Here is a 19860-nt window from a genome sequence, read left to right as displayed (position 1 = left end):
ATTGTATTTTTTTTTTAATTGTTTGGCACTTTTCAGAATTAGCAGACTGTAAAAAAAACCCAATATTTTTAAAGAAATAGAGATTAGAATCTTCTGAGGGTTCATTTTCCAATGCAGTTTCAGTAATTTGATATTTGTGTTACTTTTTCCACTTAGAAAGTAAATTCACTGGAGTAGGAAAATAGAATAAGAAAACTTAAGCATGGCCCATTAAATGCAAACTTTTGTTCTGAAAATTTTAAAGAGTCATAATACATGAATTGCATTGCAGTTTTGATGATGATTATGTGTTATCAAGTTGATGGTGAATCTTATGATGATTACGTGCTATCAAGACAATGTCAACCCTTCATGACCACATAGATAGATTTTCCCCATGATGAAGTGTCCCTAATCTGGTTTTTCAGTTCTTCCATTGCATTCTTAGCACCCAAATAAAGAGATTTTATCCCAAGGGTGATCTTGCACTGCATTAAGTAAGCTTAAGTGTCAGTTAGTGCAGTAGTTAAAGCATCAAGCAAGAAATCAGAAGACCATGAGTTCTGGTCTTTCCTTAGCAAAAGCAGCTGGGTAACCTTAGGCACTCAGTCCTAGGAAAGAGGCAATGGCAAACCACTTCTGAAGAATCTTGCCAAGAAAACTGCAGGGACTACTCCAGGCAGCCTCTAGGTATCAGATACAATTGAATGAAAGGGGGGAAAAGAGTAAAATTAAATTGCATCAATTATATTAGTTTCAAAAATCTATAATTTTCCAGACTGAATGAAGAAATGAATTTGAACTCACTCAATTAACTTTAAGTTATTTCAATAAAAATGAACAGGTGCTGTTTATAGAGTCTTGAACCCTTCATTGGTGAAAGTAACATTTTCAAAGATGAAAGATTTGATGGGCAGAGGACAGGCTTTATAGTGAGTGTACTTTTATTTTTTATTTTACTTCTTATTTTTCAGATAAAAAACCCTCAAAACTATCTATGGATGCTGCTCATTTTTATTTCAATGATTACAAAGGTGAGTCGTGTTAAATGTGTGTGTGAGAGAAATCCCAAAGCAATGACAAAGTTAATAATGAAGCAAAACGATTGCTTATTAGCTTTTACTAAGCAAAAATATGAATATTTGGGCATGAGCTTAAATAGACTCCAGAGGATGGTAGAGGACAGGAAGGCCTGGAGAAATGTTGTCCATGGGGTCAGAATGGGTCAGACACAACTTCGCAACTAACAACAACAATCAAAACAACAGCAAAAAGTAGAGCTATCATGCTAAGTTTGGCTCACACAGCACCTGAGGGTTGGAGTTACAAATCTAGCGCTGATCAGCTCAAGGTCAAAAAAGGACAACTGGCAGTGCTGTGACATCACTAACACAATTTAGCAGAAAAACCAGTGAGATTTTGATATTCAAGATAGATGCTTAAAGGTGTGACTAGGAGAAGTTAAATCCTCAATTTAAAAAAAACCCAAATGCTAAAATCTCGCAACCATAATGTGATCATTTTCAACCCAATTTCAGCATATGATCTGAGAACGCTGGCCAGGTTGCCTACAAGCTGTAGTTTGCCCACTGAGCCATACGTATTATAATTTGCCTGGTTTTCACTTAGTATGTTGTGCTAATTCATCCATGATATTTGTAAACAGGGTTTATGTAGAACAGTGCTTAACTTGTCTTGCTCTGGATCTGCACCAAACTTTTCCAGACAGGAGTTTATAGTGAAGAACTACATTATAATAGACTGGAATGTACCATAAGTTAAAACGTTTTTCTCTTATCTTTATTGTTTTATCACTCCGAGAAGTCTGAAAAATATCTTCATTGCTTCTGTGACAGAGCATATCAGAGGCTGAAAGATAAATAGGAATTGAAATTATCTTTTGCTTTTATCCAAAACTGAGAATTTTTAAAAACTATTAATTTTATTTATATTTTCCAGTTGATATCCAGTTGATAGTAATAAGATGTCCTCTCCTTCTCTTCATGTCTTTTGGCAGCTATTTCTCCAGAATTACATTTTATGTGTCCTTCTCATCAACTCCCTATCTTAAGCCAAAACAGACATTTAAGAAATTAAGAATGCACATTGCTCACACTAGTATCTTTGCTACATCAATCTGTTCTTTGATCTCTGTACCCTCCTTATTCTCATAATTATGACTACAATTCTTGATTCATTCAGAGGTCATTCCACAATTGTTGCAAACTGACTCAAGGATTATAAGATTCTATATATTGATCTTATACCTCATTATGTGACCCTGTTCTTTAAATGATGGCCTAAAAAGGGGAAACCTGCATCTGTTCAACATATTCACCTCTTATTTTTGTTTCTTTTTAAAGTGCAAAAATTAAAAAGCTGCAGTTATTTTACCTTCAGAAGAAGAGGGCACTACAATACTCTCTTCTCAATTTCCCCCTTCCCTCTGCTGATAAAAAAAGGGACTGTAGCCTTTTTATTAAGAAGAAAATGGCATGGTGGAATGGCAGGAACCAACATTTTAAGGGTGGGGGTGAGGTGTTATGGGACAAAATGAGCTTCAAGAGCACAAGAAAAGATTTGGACTCCTCCTACTGAGGTAGTAAGGAGGAGGCTCTGTATGCATTGGCTAGTTTTAGGCAACATGCTAACTGCACTTTTTGCATGCATCAATACGACTATTACTCTGTTTCCCTGAAAATAAGACCACTCAGGATAATAAGCCCAATCGGGCTTTTGAGCACATGCTCTCCCCTGAAAATAAGCCCTCCCTGAAAATATTGCAAAACAGCAGCAGCCAAGAGGTGACCATGCTCACCACCTCCTCCACTTCAAAAATAATAAGACCTTCCCAAAAATAAGGTCAAGTGCTTATTTTGGGGATCAAAAGAAACTAAGACCCTGTCTTATTTTGGGGAAAACACAGTATATAAATTATAAATCACAGCAAAGGAAATAAGGCTTAGCAATTCAAGCAGAAACTTAGGAGTCAAATAAAAGTAATCAAAAAGGATTTGAAATTGGACCTAAAATTTAACTATATATGTTAATTCACAGAATTAAGAAATATATAGTTTGTTAATTAACACATACATACATACATACATACATACATACATACATACATACATACATACATACATCTATATTAATATCTAGATGAAGAGGCCAATGGGAGCAAGATGAAGCAGATATTTCATTTATTCATTCATTTATTTATTAAATTTGCTTGCCAGCCATCTTGCTGCAAACTCTGCATGGCTTACAGCATTGAAATGCAAAATATGCAGTTTGCATTTCAATGTATCAAACATTTGCAATACAAACTCTATGTCTTACTGTACATATTTATTGGCAACAGTGCAACATAGTGTAGATAGCAGAGGGCAGATACTGTGCTGTTAGAGCATGGTGTAAGTTTCATTATTTGATATCGTATTTAAGAATGGAGCCCAGGGTATCCAGGTAGACTCAAATACCAGTAGCATGGCTCTGTTATATCAACATTTAAATCACCAGACTCCCTCTTTTCCTGTCAGTTACTCAGCACATCTTGCCTATTCAATTCTAAATGAAATCTGCACACTTTCTTTTATTTATATTTTGTAATTGTACTTAATAGGCCATTTCAAGGCTAGTTATAGCTAGAAGGTGGATTATATTTTTTTTAAAAAGCTAAGAAAACAGAAAGTCAATATAATAGTATCCATTAAACGAAGAATGGAGCAGTTATTGCAAACTCAAGCTTAAATATTGTTTATGAAAATATGGTAAGTTTAAATAGCACTATATTATGAATCCATATCTTATGCACTTTATGGTCTAATGGTTCTCTTTTACACAGTAAATGTCTCCCCCAAGGGACTGTTACCGCCATATGGTAGAAACTCAGTAGCTTCAAGGACTCTGAAAGCAACACCAATGGAAAAATGAAGTCCTGATAAATTCATTTTTGCCAGTGAGGTTCAAAGGTAAGATAAAGCTCTTACATCATGAGGATAGATGAAGGTCTGGTGCACAGGAGAAGCTAGATCATCTAAAGAAAAGTAGGTCAAAATCAATTTTCAAGCAGATGAACAGAAGCAATTTTGGTATTATTGCTAAGAAAACTACATGGATATGGCTGCAAAACCTGAAGACATGTGCAAAATGATGAGATTCCCTGATTGGAAAGCACTTCTCTAATTACTGGGGAAGAATGTAAAAGTTTCAGAAGTAGATCTGACTGTATCAAATGCAAGGAAAATTAGTCCTTGATAAAATAAGAACTAAAAAAGGAGTTCCTTATTCTTACAAGGATTGGTGTTGTTAGTTGCGAAGTCATGTCCGGCCCCTTGGACAACATTCCTCCAGGACTTCCTGTCCTCTACCATCCTCTAGAGTCCATTGAAGCTCATGCCTACTGCTTTGGTGACTCCATCCAGCCACCTCATTCTCTGTCGTCCCCTTCTTCTTTTGCCCTCAATCTTTCCCAGCATAGAGCCTTTTCTCCAGTGAGTCCTTCCTTCTCATTAGGTGGCCAAAATATTTGAGTTTCATCTTCAGGATCTGGCCTTCCAAAGAGCAGTCAGGGTTGATCTCCTCTAGGACTGACCGGTTTGATCACCTTGCAGTCCAAGGAACTCACAAGAGTCTTCTCCAGCACCATAGTTCAAAGGCCTCAATTCTTTGGCGCTTAGCCTTCCTTATGGTCCAACTTTCAGAGCCATACATTGCAACTGGGAAAACCATAGCCTTCACTATATGCACTTTTGATGGCAGGATTATATCTCTGCTTTTTAGTATGCTGTCTAGATTTGCCAAAGCTTCCCTCCCCAGGAGCAAGTGTTTGAAATGCTGTAAAAAGGATTATATTATTAGGGTATGATGAAGAGGAGAAAAGGATTTCCTTACAACAAAGCAATAATTCAGAAGAAAACCTAGAACATCTTGTGCCATGTGAAACTAAATCTGAAAATAGGTCAAGTATACTTTTGTAGAGAATAAGGAGATGTTATACTTACCCCCTTGTTTTCCACTTCAAAAGACAAAAAAGGGTAATAACATGTTCTAATGGCTACCTGCCAACCAACTTAGAGAGAAAAACAATCATGATAATTACACAAAAAAGTTTGAAAATAACAAAAAAATCTCAATGAAAACTATGGAAGCACAAATTTTGAAACAGCTTGCTTCTACTTATAGCAGAAACATATAGCTTTCGGTTTTTTTCAACCCAACCCAACAACAGCAAAAAAGATAACTACAATACTATGGCTGTTAGTTTGAGTCTTCACCTTTTCCTTAAAAGACAGAAAAAAATTGGCGAACTGCAAACAAAACTCAATATCGATTATATGAGTGTAAACCCCTAGGAATCCTTTGATTTTGACAGTATCTCAATGACATAAATGATAAAATTGATGCAGTATTTGTATCACTGCTGGATATAGTGCTGTTTAGCCTAGAGCTCTGAGCAAAACTAAGGGTTTGTTCGAAGTTTGAAAGAAAACTCTTGACAGCGTTTGAAACACTGGGGGGGGGGGGTGCATTTGGAAGATTTTGCACATTATTAGGTAAATGATGATGGGCACAATAGGATGGGGGAGTGTGGAAACCTCTGGCTTGTGTCATCTTTCAAATGCCAATTCGCAGAACCGTCTTGAGTACTTTTATGTTGCATATTTGGCTTTCAAAACACCTGTCATAACTTTCACTTTTATCTAGAGATCTAACCAAACTTCCCATGCTCTGATTAAAAAGAGACTTCTAACGCTAGATTCAGGGATGGAATGGGAATTAATTTTTACATGAATATTCATCCCTCGTGGTATTAAAGTTTTAATTCAGTATTATTATTTTTTTGCTTTATAGTTTTACTGAGTTTTGAAGAAGTAAAAGGGATACAAATCGAAAACAAATGTGGTATGTTTTGTTCAGAAATATTCCACAGAAGCTAAATAACTTTTTAAGAGTTAAAAAAGAGAAGAGAAGCAAATAAATGTAGAAGAATATAAACTAAGAATAACAAAAATATGCACAATAATTTTCATTACTTTTTTTTTACAAAACTAAACACGGCGGCATCTTTATACAAATGAAATACATGTTTTAAGCAACAGATTAAATCAGTGTCCAATCTTCCCTCTCTTCCAATAAAGTATAAGTTCAAAAGTTAAGAGTTGACAAATGCATTAAAGCAAACTTTAATACATCTTTGAGGGAAAGGGGCAGTTCAGAAATGTGATAGATAGATAGATAGATAGATAGATAGATAGATAGATAGAGAGAGAGAGAGAGAGAGAGAGAGAGAGAGAGAGAGAGAGAGAGAGAGAGAGAGAGATGATAGATAGATGATAGATAATATAAAAAATAAATACCTTTTAATGTTTATAATACTTTCCAAGTATATAGAATCACATTTTTTTTGCAAATTAGAAACATAGTAATCCATGAAATTCCTAATAAGTAATTTTAATGTTCCAAATTATCATGCTTACAAATGAAACAAATCAGTGAGCAATAAGCATTCCAGGTTTTAAAAGATTTGCTGGTTAAAGTTTTAGCAAACATTTATTGCAGCCTTTGAAAGTTGAAATTGTATTTGTAGTCCCCATTCCATAAGAGGACTGTTGAGTTTGCCTTTCCTTCCTTCCTTCCTTCCTTCCTTCCTTCCTTCCTTCCTTCCTTCCTTCCTTCCTTCCTTCCTTCCCCCTCCCTCTTTCCTTCCTTCCTTCCTTCCTCTGCCCTAATGAAGAGCTGGGTAGGCGTGGCTCAGTGGTCATGTGACCGTGTGGGTATGGCCAACTCAACATCACTCATGCCGCTGGGTGCTTCACCTTAGCTGTTACAATGTAATAAGGGTTAACTGGAGAGGCAGTTTTTGTAAGCAGGGCAATAAAGATTAGGTTAGAAACAACACCAAAATGTTTCCTTCCTGCCTTCCTTACAGGATTAGCCCTGTAAAGTGGAAAAAAACTAAATGAGATTTCTTCCAACAACCGGTTCTCCTAACTGTTTAGAAAGTTAACAACCGGTTCTCCTAAATAGGTGCGAACTGGCTGAATCCCACCACTGTTTCTAAGGTGCAAAGATGCTCTAAGACTGATGTATGTCATGAAATTTCTGAACATAATTCTAGCTATCCTTCAAAGAGAGAACTGCATTCTGAAATAGCCTGACACATTGTAGAGACAGAGGTGGGAAATGGGGTGAAGTGGGCAGAGTAACTTTCTGTTTATCTTTCACACTCTCACTCTGTCTCTCTCACTTGCTCATCTTACCTCTTATGCTTTCTACTTTGTTTTCTTTTTTTTCTCAGTCTTTTACTCATCTTCACTCACTCACTCTTACCCTCTTTCTGGTTGCTTAAGGAACTATTAGTCTTATATTTTAAACAGATCTAGAGATCCTTCAAAAGATAAACCCATGTATACACAGAGCCCACAACAAGCTCTGACAAACGCATTAGAACAGGGGTCTCCAACCGTGGCAACTTTAAGACGTGTGCACTTCAACTCCCTGAGTTCCACGGCCAGCTGGCTGAGGAATTCTGGGAGTTGAAGTCCACACATCTTAAAGTTGCCAAGGTTGGAGACTCCTGCATTAAAAAGCACTATACAGCATCTGCCTTTGCAGAATCCATGTGTCCAATGTCTTCTGCAGGTCAAGGGGAAATGATCACAGAAGACAATCCCTAATAATCAAGAGAGAGTGTGCTTTCAGCAGTCTAATGTGACTAATCATATAATCAGCGAAGCCTCCAGATAGAGTCCATCAGAAAAACATTCTTGGAAAAAGAGGAAAATCACCATTTAAACTGGGCTAACCAGTGATCATTTTAAGTTGCTTCTGCTGTGGGCTGGTGAGGAGTTGAAGGCAACCTCAAGAGGACATGTCATTTAAAAATGGCTAGCATGGCATGTTCATTCCATGTATAGAAAGCTGTGAGGATGAACCTTTGTGAAGCAAAATTGAAACTCTTCTGATTTATCTGTACTTAAAAACCCAATGCTATTGAATTATGAACAAGAATATGGCCCATACTAGCCACCTATCTTGTTTACCAAAGCCTTGCATGAGCAAAATAATTTAATAGTCTGCAACACAAAATATGGAAAGTGATTGTCAGCCTCTGCTTTGCTGCTTGCTTTCAGCTGCCATTGAAACGGGGAGAGGTGAAGATAATATGGTATTTGGGAGGGGAAGCTTAAGCACAGGGGTGAATGAAGAAGGGAGTGGTTTTCTCACCATCTACTGCGCATGCTGCAGATAGTGGAATTGCCGCCGAGGCCAACCGTCCGGCATACCAACCTGATGATGGGTTTTGAAGCTGCAGCCCACATGACACTTGTGGGGTGTGCGGATTGGACTGGGGGATGGGGTTACTAGGGGGAGGGAGTTGGGTCACATATTGATATCTATGATTACGCGCTTTTGCCTCAGATCTTGCTTTGCTTAGCTGCTATCTACTCATAACCAGTAAAAGTACTCTTAATTCTGAAATATGGAGTTGAGTGGTTTCTTTCTTGGTTACTGATGGAGGCTGCCCTGACAGTGATAATTAAAAAAAATCTATTGCATCTTTAAAAAGTTATTGTTTCAGATTTGATTTTAAATCTTTAAGGTCATTATAAGGTTTTATGTAGACTTCTCCATTCTCTACTTCAGATGTTTAACCTTACATGTAAACTAGAATATGTTGTTTCATAACTGCAGTCTTTGTTTTATCTGGGAAGTCTTAAGACAAAGCTTCATTCATAAAGACAGTACAATATTTGAAGTACTAATTATTGTGCGCCGGAATTAATTTTTCCTTGGTAATTATTCTTCAGGCAGAGTTGACAATCCCAGGCATTTATCTCATTCATTAAAATTCCATAACAATTTCTCCAATGGCTTTCACTCATAATAACAACATGCATTATTATGCACTACTAATTTCCATGAAGAACAAGAAGGGACTATTTCTTCTGGCATCAGCAATTATCCTCTAAAGCTTTCAAATTTAGTTTTTTCCCTTGTTGCTTGGTTTTGTGGCAGGCCATCAGAACAACAAAATGACCATGTATTTAAAGATGACTTGAATTTCTACTGAGCAATAGCACCTCCACCATTTTCTTGCTTCTCTAAATGACTGCCCACTATTCATTCAATGGAAGTGACATTTGATTAAAATCATGTAGGCTTGTTTATGAATGACTAACAGGAAGTGTTTTTTGCCACAACGTCTTTTGTTTTAGAATTAACTCCTCTTCTTTCATGCAGCAGCAAAGCACAAATAATAGGGAATTTGGTGTATCAAAGGGAAGGATCCTCACGCAGCTGAGATATTTTGAGAGTCCAACTGTGTGTTAATCATTTTTACTTGCAAAGCCTCAGATCCTTTTAACGGAAACTGATTTCTCTTTATGGTCACTGTAAATCATGGTCTCTGTCAGAATCCGGCACACACACAAACACACATACACTTTCAACTCTTTTCACCCAAATTAATAACAAATTATTCATTGCTGTTGTGGGAGCCTTTGGGAGAACTTCATTTCCCCTAGGAATTTGTGTAATGGTATCCATGTATCAAGCTGATAGAGAAGTAGTAGGGAAAGTGATAAATCTCTTTTATTCTTTTCCTGCTGTGCTATTGATTTTTAACTAAGAGGAAGGAAGGAAGGAAGGAAGGAAGGAAGGAAGGAAGGAAGGAAGGAAGGAAGGAAGGAAGGAAGGAAGGAAAAAGTCTTAGCAGTTTGCAGATCTGAGGAGAGGGAGAACAAAGTAAGCTAACATAAATGGGAGAAGGACATTTGTATTTTTTTCCCTTGCTCAGATTTTAATTGGAGTTGGGAAGAGTTTTCTTACTATAAAAATCCACCTTTTCTTTGAGGCAACCATCCATAATAATCCCTAAGTTTATTTTCCCTAAGAACATCACCAGCAGCTTTAGTGGCTCATAAATTTTGGCTCTTATAATATAAATAAATGTGTTTCAGGAGAACTATTAAAATGTGTCCAAATCTTTCAACTTGTATTATGACTGGGTTATCATAGGGGCATATATAAAAAAAATCTAAAGGACATTGAAGTCATCTCCTGTAAATGTTATTCCAAAAATAAAAGCTATATATTCTCTGCATAGTTTTCTGTCAATTCAAGGTTGGATAAAGAAAAGAAAACTCCAAAACTCGATTCTCTGTACTGACTCAGTTCAGTACAGACTATCACAATGATAGCTGACCTAGTACTTTTTAGAAGAAAAACCTGCTAGCTTTAGAGTTTGTCCCAGTGTTTTTAGGGATGACACATTTGTCTCCTCATCCACTGAGCTCAGTTTGGCTTTAAAGAGTATCCCTCAACACATCCTACCACTAAAATGATTTGAAGGGCCAGTGCAAAGGGCCAGTGCAAACCAGGATAGGTACTCAGATTTCAACTTTTACAATACCCTACAAGGCTAAAAATAGTATTTCAATCTTTGTTGCACAGTGTATAAGTCACTATCCACCCATCCTTACTAACAGCTCTTTCCTAACAATCACATTTTATGGTAACCACTGATCAATTTCTCAACTTCCACCCAAAAGAAATATTAAGAATATGTATATCCCTCCTATTTACACCTCTCTTTATCTGTTTTCTGGTTTTCACTGAGTTCTTCCTGTTATCATAGTTAGGTTGAAAGTTCAGGCCGGTCTCAAGAGTGATGTCTCCAGGTGTTCAAAAAAGACATTTCTCCAACATTATCCCTCCAGCAAAGAGATATCAATTCCTGCTTGCTCAACTCCAGCTCTTTTCATGAGCAAAAGATATGAAGGAGGCCTCATCATCTTGATAGCTATTTCAAGGAGCAAGTCATGTTACATTCTTTTAAAGCTTTGTGCAGAAAGTACAAGGTAAATTGGTACCTGTCTACAAGCTTGCGATGCATCAGACATGGTATTCAAAGGAGGAAAAAATAAACATGAAACCAGTTGAAACCATTCTTCCTAATAGTCATTATTTTTGTATACAATGTTCACCAATGTAAGCATATTTGTGCAGACTTTTTCCTAAGGCACTTTGTGAAATTCAGAGAAGCACAGATTTTGTATGCTAAGTTTCAATTCATGTATTACGGTAGTTTGTTGAAAGTACAAATCAGGTACATGTATGAAGTGAATATTTAGAACAGTCTGTTTAAAAACGAAGGAATAACATTTGTGCTTGAATGTGTGATGCACAAGGACAACAATGAACATAAGCATACTTGATGCATGATTGGCGGGACTATGCATAATCAAAAGTAGTGATGTATAAACATAAATAGTTGGAAAATTCTTTCACACTGTAAAAATAACTAGAATGAGATAGGTGATTATATAAAGGTATATTGTTATTAAATAGATAATTCAGGATACAAGGGAATTAGGTTTGCTGAAAAGGAAGGAATATTAATTGTTAACTGAATACACAATGTACAATGAAAGTGAGGTACTTAGTTATATTTGATGGAAATTTTGTGATTGTATGTGTAATTGAAAATATGGATGCACAAACGCTTGTAACCAAACAACATGCTGTATATAATGGATGAGAGTTTTTTTTATGTTATGTGTTGTTGGTCTTTTATGTTTAAAAAAAAGAAAGTACAAATCAGATACAGTTTACTGTACAATGTGCAACCCAACAATTTTTTCTTCCTTAGCTGGCCTTGAATATAAAGCTTTTGTTCTCAAAGACTCGACTCGAGAATACAGTTCCACCGAGGGAGAAAAAAGCCACTTTTTCCCAAGGAGGACATAAGTATGTTTACAGGAATTTTGTTATGCTGCAGTAATTGCCATCTACCCTGAATTATACACAGAGGCTAGAAGTCCAGGGATGTATACATTAAGGTAAAGTAAATAAATAATTCAGGACAGAAATATTAATCAATGAGAATTCAGAGGGAGTGTTGTTCTTGTTTTTCTTATATTGTAAAGTATTAAACCTCCTGAATTTCTTAAATGGATAAGAACTCCATATGCAATTATCTCTTTCATTATATTTGAGTATTTAGGAAGGAAAAAAATACAATATTCTCTTTGAACGAATTAGGTAAATGGCTAAAGGAAGGGGTGGCAGAGGTGTTATTCAGCCAGTTCGGGCCCTCTCGCCTGAATCGGTAGAGGAAATCATGGGTGGACTCGGCCACCCACCCCAGCTCTATGCCATCTATTTAGGCACATTTCTGAGGCCGGGTGCATGTGCAGAAGGCGCATGCGTGAGCAAAGTGCATGTGCAGAAAGCTGAATATGTGTGCAGAAGGAGCACATGTGAAGCAAGACGAGGTGAATTGGTGGTAAGAAAATGTGACGCCCACTGCTGAGGGCAGCCACAAGATATAGTATTGGCAGAAACAATGATATGATTGAAATTCTACTTGAATCTTTAGGAGGTTGCCTTTATTAAACAGAATCTGTTTATTTTGTTTAGGTTGTACTTGAGTGTCTTTTATACAGCCAAGCAAAGATTCTAATTGTGCAAAAAGCAGGCATATTGAAAAAGACACATGTCTCAAAGAAAAAAGAATCAGCAGAAAAAAATATCTTGAACTTATTTTTAGTACTATAGGCAGAAGAATATGTGAAATATTTATTTTATTAAATAAGTTCACGTTTAATAAAATAAATATTTAACAAAAATGTTCCACGTATTCTTTTATCTTTAGTAATTTATTGTAAGAAATACAATATATATTATATTTATTTGAAATATATGTGATTTTTTAAAAAATAATTTAACATGCCTAAATTAACTCTAAATTAACAACAATTGCAGGAACTGTATTCAGAGCTCTATAAGTCACACAGGCACACATGCATACACACACACACAAACACACACACACAAACACACACACACAAACAAACACACACACACACACACACAGAGAGATCCATCTTAGTTCATTCCCTGTATCAGAAGCTGCACTTTGCCCTTGTTTAATATGGGAAAGATTTTGAAATTATTCTATTGTCACTAAACAGGAAGAGATTTTTCAGGAGTGTGAGGATATTATAAGAGGGGAAGAGAAAGCAAATTCATAGAAATTAATGTTGGAAAATTAATGGAGGTTGTTTCTATTTAATTTGCATCCCATTTGCTCTTAGTCAATATTCACATCCAGATTAGAACAAGCACACAAGCTGATGAATTCAGCTAGCATAATGTAGCTGGACTTTATTTATTACACATCAGCAAACTTCAAAAACTGAAACAGAACAAAAAAGAAGACACAACAGAGAGAGAGGGATGGACAGCAGGCATGAGATAAAGGACAAATGTCTTATTAACAACTCTCTAGGTTATTTATATCTATATCCGTATAGCAAAGGAACAAACTCTTTGAAAATGACTGAAAAGAAAACCAGCTGTAATTAACATGGGCTATGCCAAAGGGAATGGCTTTGGGTTATTCCAGTCTTAACCCTTTTATATATACAACACTAGCAAATTAGCAGTGGAAAGTAGGCCATAAGCAATATCAATAGCACTTAGATTTATATACCGCTTTACAGACCTTTACAGCTCTCTCTAAGGGGTTTACAGAGTCAACATATTGAATCGTCATTTTACCCACCTCGGAAGGCTAGAAGGCTGAGTCAACCTTGAGCCTGGTGAGATTTGAACTGCCAAATTGCAGGCAGCCAGCAGGCAGCAGAAGTAGCCTGCACTACTGAACTCTTACCACTGCGCCACCACGACTCATTCACGGTAAGGTTATCCCATGAAGGTTATCCCTCCATTTCTGCACCACAGAAGAAACCATTGGGGGGGGGGGGTTTATGTGTGTGAACATGGAAGCTTTTTTTTTTGGAATTCTTTTTGTTTTTTACCACAGTGAAATAAACTTTATAGAAAAGCTAGACCACTCCTAAGGGCTGTTGTTATTGAAGTTCAGTCACTAAGTTGTGTCTTACTCTTCACGACCCCATGGATCATAGCATGCAAGGCTTCCTTGTCCTCTGCTGTCTCCAGGAGTTTGCCCAACTTCATGTTCATTGTGTTGATACCACTATCTAACCATTTCATTCTCTGCTGTCCCGTTTTCTTTTTGCCTTCCATCTTTCCCAACATCAGGCTCTTTTCCAATGAGTTCTCTGTTCTCATTTTGCGCCCAAAGCAGGGATGAAATGCTACCGGTTCACCCAAACCAATAGTAAAAAAAATGCTACCAGATCAGGCAAACCTGTATTTTTGATGATCAGCTGTGATGCACAATTTATATTAGCTAGAATCATTGGATTTCCTACTTTCAAGCTAATTTAAATTGCATATCACAGCTGATTGTTGGAAATCAAAGGTCTTGCGCATGCACGGAGGTGGCGTATGTGCTCGCTCACATTTGTGAACAAGTAGCAAAGTTAACTTGATTTCACCCCTGGCCCTGGTATTTGAACTTCAACTTCAGTATCTGCCCTTTCAAAGAATAGTCAAGCTTGGTTTGCTTTAGGATTCACTGATTTGATCTCCTTGCAGCCCAAGGATTCTTAAGAGTCTTCTCCAACACCAAAATTCGAAAGAATCTCAAGAGCTACAAATGACAAACATCTCAGAGTTTGTTTCCTTAATTTTTGAATTAAGATACTTTTGTGTTCTTTCTCTCTTAAAAGAACTCATAATGCTTTCCTTCTGAGGTACCAGATGATGAAATTTTCAGCAACAGTGGCCCCAATAGTGAAGAATATCACTATAAAAGACAAATGAACACAGTCCTCGAGCCCATCAGATAGATGAGACATCCATAAAAATGACTATCATCATTAAAATATAGTCTTCAGGAAGAAAGCCTACATGGGTATAACTGCTGGGTCATTCTACTTGTCTTTGGTCCTGAATTACCTGGATTTTGGGGGGAAAGCGCAAACCTAATTTTCAGAATAACTGAAACGGAGCTGCTATGAAATTTTAATATCATTAATACCAAATGTCAATTCTGTCCTTCAAAATATTGATGACCAAAAATCCCAGTGTACCTCAATAATGCTTATGCTAGTTAGATAATCTGGTAGCTGAAGTTCAGCAAGAGTAAACTTCATTTCACAGATAAACAGGTTGCTTACCTGGACTAATTATTTGAATTGGATGACCTCCATTAACTGTACCCCATTCTGAGGGGATTTTAACTTTAGCATTAAATTTAATCTAGACATACACAAATTGCTCCAGCTATTTGTGATATCTTTTGAATAAACTTAATCCAAATCTTACGTATCCTGATTGTGTGCTATGAATGTCACCAGCAATTTTTAAAGTAAATGGCCTTTTATGAAATTGCTATGAGGCATCCTACATCTATCACTCTCACTTGAAAACATGATGGTTTTGTGACCATCAAAAGGCACAAAGAAAAACATTTACATACCATTCAAAAGAGATAATAAAATGAAAGCTAAAAGAGAAATGAAAAGATCAGAATACCGTCTTGCTAGTAATCAACATCCTGATAAGCAGAGATTAATACTAGACAAAACAATCAAGCAGTAAACAATACCCTAATCAAGGAAGTACCAACTCAGACAAACAATCAAGCAGTAAACAACAGCCTAATCAAGGAATTACCCAGGAGAAAACACCCTCATTAACACTGACAGGGCAAGCTACTGTATACAACAGAGAGCAAATCCCACTTCCTTCTACCACTGAAGATGTTATCCAGTCTGATAAGGAAAACCTGCAAGCAACCAAGCTCACAGAACAATCAGGGCTGCATTATTTAATCTGTCTCCTGAATGTACATATGGCAAAATTGCTTAAAATGCAATTTGCTGGGTACAGCTTCCATTTTCATTCAAATAAGAGGCAGTATATTTTGAAAGACGTTAATGAAAGTGTTGTTTTCAGAGTGCTAATTGAACGGAATCAGTTCAGATAACTGCTGAATCTCACAGTGGGCTCACAGTGTTTCTATTGGAATTTCTGATAGATAGGAGCATCAATTGAAGTTAAGCATGGATTGTAGAAAAGGATGAAGCCTACTTGTTTATTGCATAAACAAACAAGATAACTGTTTAAGTCACCAAAACAGCAAAAACAGCTGGATGATACTTGCAAAGTTTTTCTGTTTACTTGAACACCAGATATGTTTTCCAATAATGTTGCCTTAATGGAAAACAAGTTTTCCATTGTTTGATAATTTTTTGTTACCACAGATTTATACTTACAGAACTGGTGTTTGGGTCATAGTGTTGTTGTTTTTTCCCAATGGATGATTCTTGTTTCTTGACTGACAACAGTCCTTCCTTTTCTTTCCTATGCTATAATGCTGTAATGTGATGATGTTAAAGGAGACAACAATGAGACTATGTCTTAGCGATGTTTGTGCAAAGCTGATGATTACAAGAGAATATTGATTGGCTGGTGAAGCATGGCTCCATAATTGCCCTGTGTGGATGGCAGAGATGGTTCTTTCAGTTGGCTATGAGCCATAAAGTGATGTGGGCACTCTATTTTTAGGCATTAATGTTCATGTTTTCAACTGTTACAGGAAGGAGCAATCGTTTCATCTTAAACACAAGATGGGTTACAACAGAGAATGCAAGATAAGATGATGAGACAGTAATCATTTCCCCCCTCTTCATTTAAATGTTCACTAAGTGAATATGATCTGAAAAGGTCATGGTGAAAACAGCTTTTGTATCTCTTGGAGAAAAATTCAGCCACTTCTCCATATGAAAATTGTGCCAATCTGTTCAGTAATGTCTCCATCACCACCACGTTCTCTCTACAATGCTGGGTTTTCTTTTCCATGCACCTTATGCTCAGAGGTGGGCTGCACATACTTTAACAACCGGTTCACCAAAATGTGAGCGCATGCGCGTGCCCGCTTCATAAGCGTGTGCTATGTGCGTGCACCTTTCACATTTGCTGGCAACACCTAAAACAAGGCTTTTTTTTGATATGGGTGGCTTCCTGCACACCTGCTAGGTCAGCCACAGTTAGTAGGAGAGGCATGCAAATCAGCTTGGCTGCGGGGCGGGACGAGCAAGATAGAAAGTGAGATATCTGGGACCGGATAGTGTCGGGGCAGGTGGACAGGAAGCTGGTGAACCAATACTGCTTCGGGTGAACCAGTATGAACCAGCATCAGCCCACTCCTGCTTATGCTGTATTGAAAGAAAAAACTGGCAATATTGGGATAGTTAAGAAAAGTCAATTCAGATAATCAGAATATAGTGAAAGGTTTGTTTGGGTTATACATAACAAGGTGCTACTTGAATGTAAAGTGCACCTAACAATATAGTAGCAAAAATGTATGATAATTATGGAAATTTTCCAGGGAGATTATCATAATTTATGAAAAATCGCAATAATTAGTCAAATTGATTATGATAATTTGTGATAATTTATGATAGTTTGCCAGGCAATTATACAAATTAGGAAAATTCATGATAATTACTCAAGGTAATTATCACACTTTATGATAATTTATGAAAATTATGATAACTAGCCAGGGCAATTATCATAATTTATGAAAAATTATTATAATTCTCCAGAATAAATAGTGAAAATTTATGAACATTTTCCAGGGTGAAATTTTACAGGTTTCTATAGTCTGAATTTCTTTGGATTAATTATATCCATTGAAATATCTTGCACTTCAAGGTTTGTAGCTTCAATTGGCTTATCCAGAGCTATGCAGTGCATGGCTTCCAATTTGTATCTAAGTGATAGATCAGTGATGGCGAACCTATGGCACACGTGCCACAGGTGCCACGTGGAGCCATTTGTCAGGGCACACGAGGCGCTGCCCTGTCAGCTGCCCAGTGCGCATGCGCGCACTGGCCAGCTGAGTTCACCCTTTTTTAAAGCCATTTTTTGCCCTCCCCAGGCTCCAGAGGCTTTATAGGAGCCTGGGGAGGGTGCAAAGAGCCTCCTCCGCTCCCTGGATGCATTCTGGAGGCTTCATCAGCTTCCCTGAAGCCTCCGGAGTGCAAAAACCCGGCCCTACGGGCAAACCGGAAGTTTGGGAACGGACTTCCAGTTTGCTTGGAAGCTTGGTTTGACTGCTCCAGAGGCTTCAGAGAAGCTTCCTGAAGGTCCCTGAAGCCTTCGGAGCGCTTAAAACGACCCTCTGAGCAAACCAGAAGTGATTTCCGGTTGCTCGGAGGGTCATTTTGACTGCTCTCGAGGCTTCAGGGAAGCCTCCTGAAGGTCACTGAAGCCTTCAGAGAGCTCAAAACGACCCTCCGAGCAAACCTGAAGTGACTTCCGGTTTGCTCGGAGGGTCATTTTGACCGCTTCTGAGGCTTTAGGGAAGCCTCCTGAAGGTCCCTGAAGCCTCCAGAGGGCTTCCGGGGGGGGCGCGAGAGGCTGTTTTCGCCTTCCCCATGCTCCTATAAAGCCTCTGGAGCCTGGGGAGGATGAAAAAAACATGCAAAAATGGGGGGGGGTCGAGCCTGTAGTGCGCACATGCGCACTGGGGGTGTCGCACATTGCGTTATGGGTGCGGCACGCCTGCAAATGACCCCCCTGCGCTCCCTCCACTTTTGGCACGAGAGCCAAAAAAGGTTCGTCATCGCTGGCATATATCTATGTTGGTTATTTTGTAAAGGATTATAGAGATCTTCTTTATTGCCAAACTACACTTTTTAGAGTTCTATACTGCATTTCATGTTTTAAAAATTGCATGTTCAATTAATAGGATTAAAAATACATTCCTAAATTTTAGGAGTCTGTGTTCCTTTGGGATACTTCAGATCTGTGTAACCAACTCAGTTATCACGAAGACAAGCCAGAATGTGTTAGGTTGAGGAATGGAGGTGTTTATGTTTGTGTGCATGCTAGAGAGAGAGAGAGAGAGAGAGAGAGAGAGAGAGAGGGAGGGAGGGAGGGAGGGAGGGAGGGAGGGAGAGAGAGAGAGAGAGAGAGAGAGAGGATGCACATGCATATTTTCTTATCTACCTATTTGACAATCCATCACTTTGATTTGAACAAACCTAGCTCCAAGTTTGGCAGCTGTTCAGTTGAATGTAGCATTTTTTGAGTGATTGCCTTTCCCCATCTTCACGAAACTGTACTTAGACCTTTGGCTTAATGACCAAGAGGGAATTTCAGTTAAAATGATGTGCAATCACTCATTTCTGACAACTTTGCATGCAGGGCAGGCAGAAAATAATGAACCAAATATTTCTCTTTATGGACTTGTGACAAAACCACTAAGTTCTAATACCTTCAGTTTTTTAATTTTTTCTTTAACACCATCAGTGGCATTCCCTGGAAATGCAGACTGGCACTATTTAAGGAATAATGTGGCAATTAATGTCATGTCTCCTCTCAGCTATTCAGTTGATTAAGGATGCAGATTTGCATATCCTTTCCTTTATAGATGTGAATGAACCAGATTTTCTAGTGAAGTGAATTTCTCATTACTCATTATTTCTTCTAAAATTATCCAAGCATCCTTGTACCAACTAGAATAACAGCAACATTATATTTCTTTGGTTATGGCTGGATGATGCTATATGACATTAGAGATGAAAATGTATAATGATCTACTTAGACACTAGTAACATCTAGAACCTTTGGGTTAAATCTCACTGACTACCAAGTTGATTCTGAGATAGGAACGTGGATATACACATGCACACACATATGTATGTACAGAAATGTAGCCTAGTTAAAATTAAAGGATTAAATGGGAATGAGGGAACCATATAATAGCCTAAAATCCTTACAGGAGTATGATAAACCAATGGTAGCAGTAAGCCTTGTAAACAAAATATCCCTTTGTTAAGCACCATTGTTGCAGCAGATTTTTAGTTCAAACAATAAAAAAACTGATTCATATAAACACCTCAGTAATATGGTCCTCCTAAATCATATGGACACCTATCTGTGGTTAAGCAATTTGCACTGGAGGAAATACTTTAGTTTATTCCAGCATTA

The sequence above is a fragment of the Natrix helvetica genome, assembly GCF_964273705.1.
Source record: "Natrix helvetica genome assembly, chromosome: 6".
Taxonomy (NCBI): Eukaryota; Metazoa; Chordata; class Lepidosauria; order Squamata; family Natricidae; genus Natrix; species Natrix helvetica.
This window is presented reverse-complemented; position numbering follows the sequence as displayed.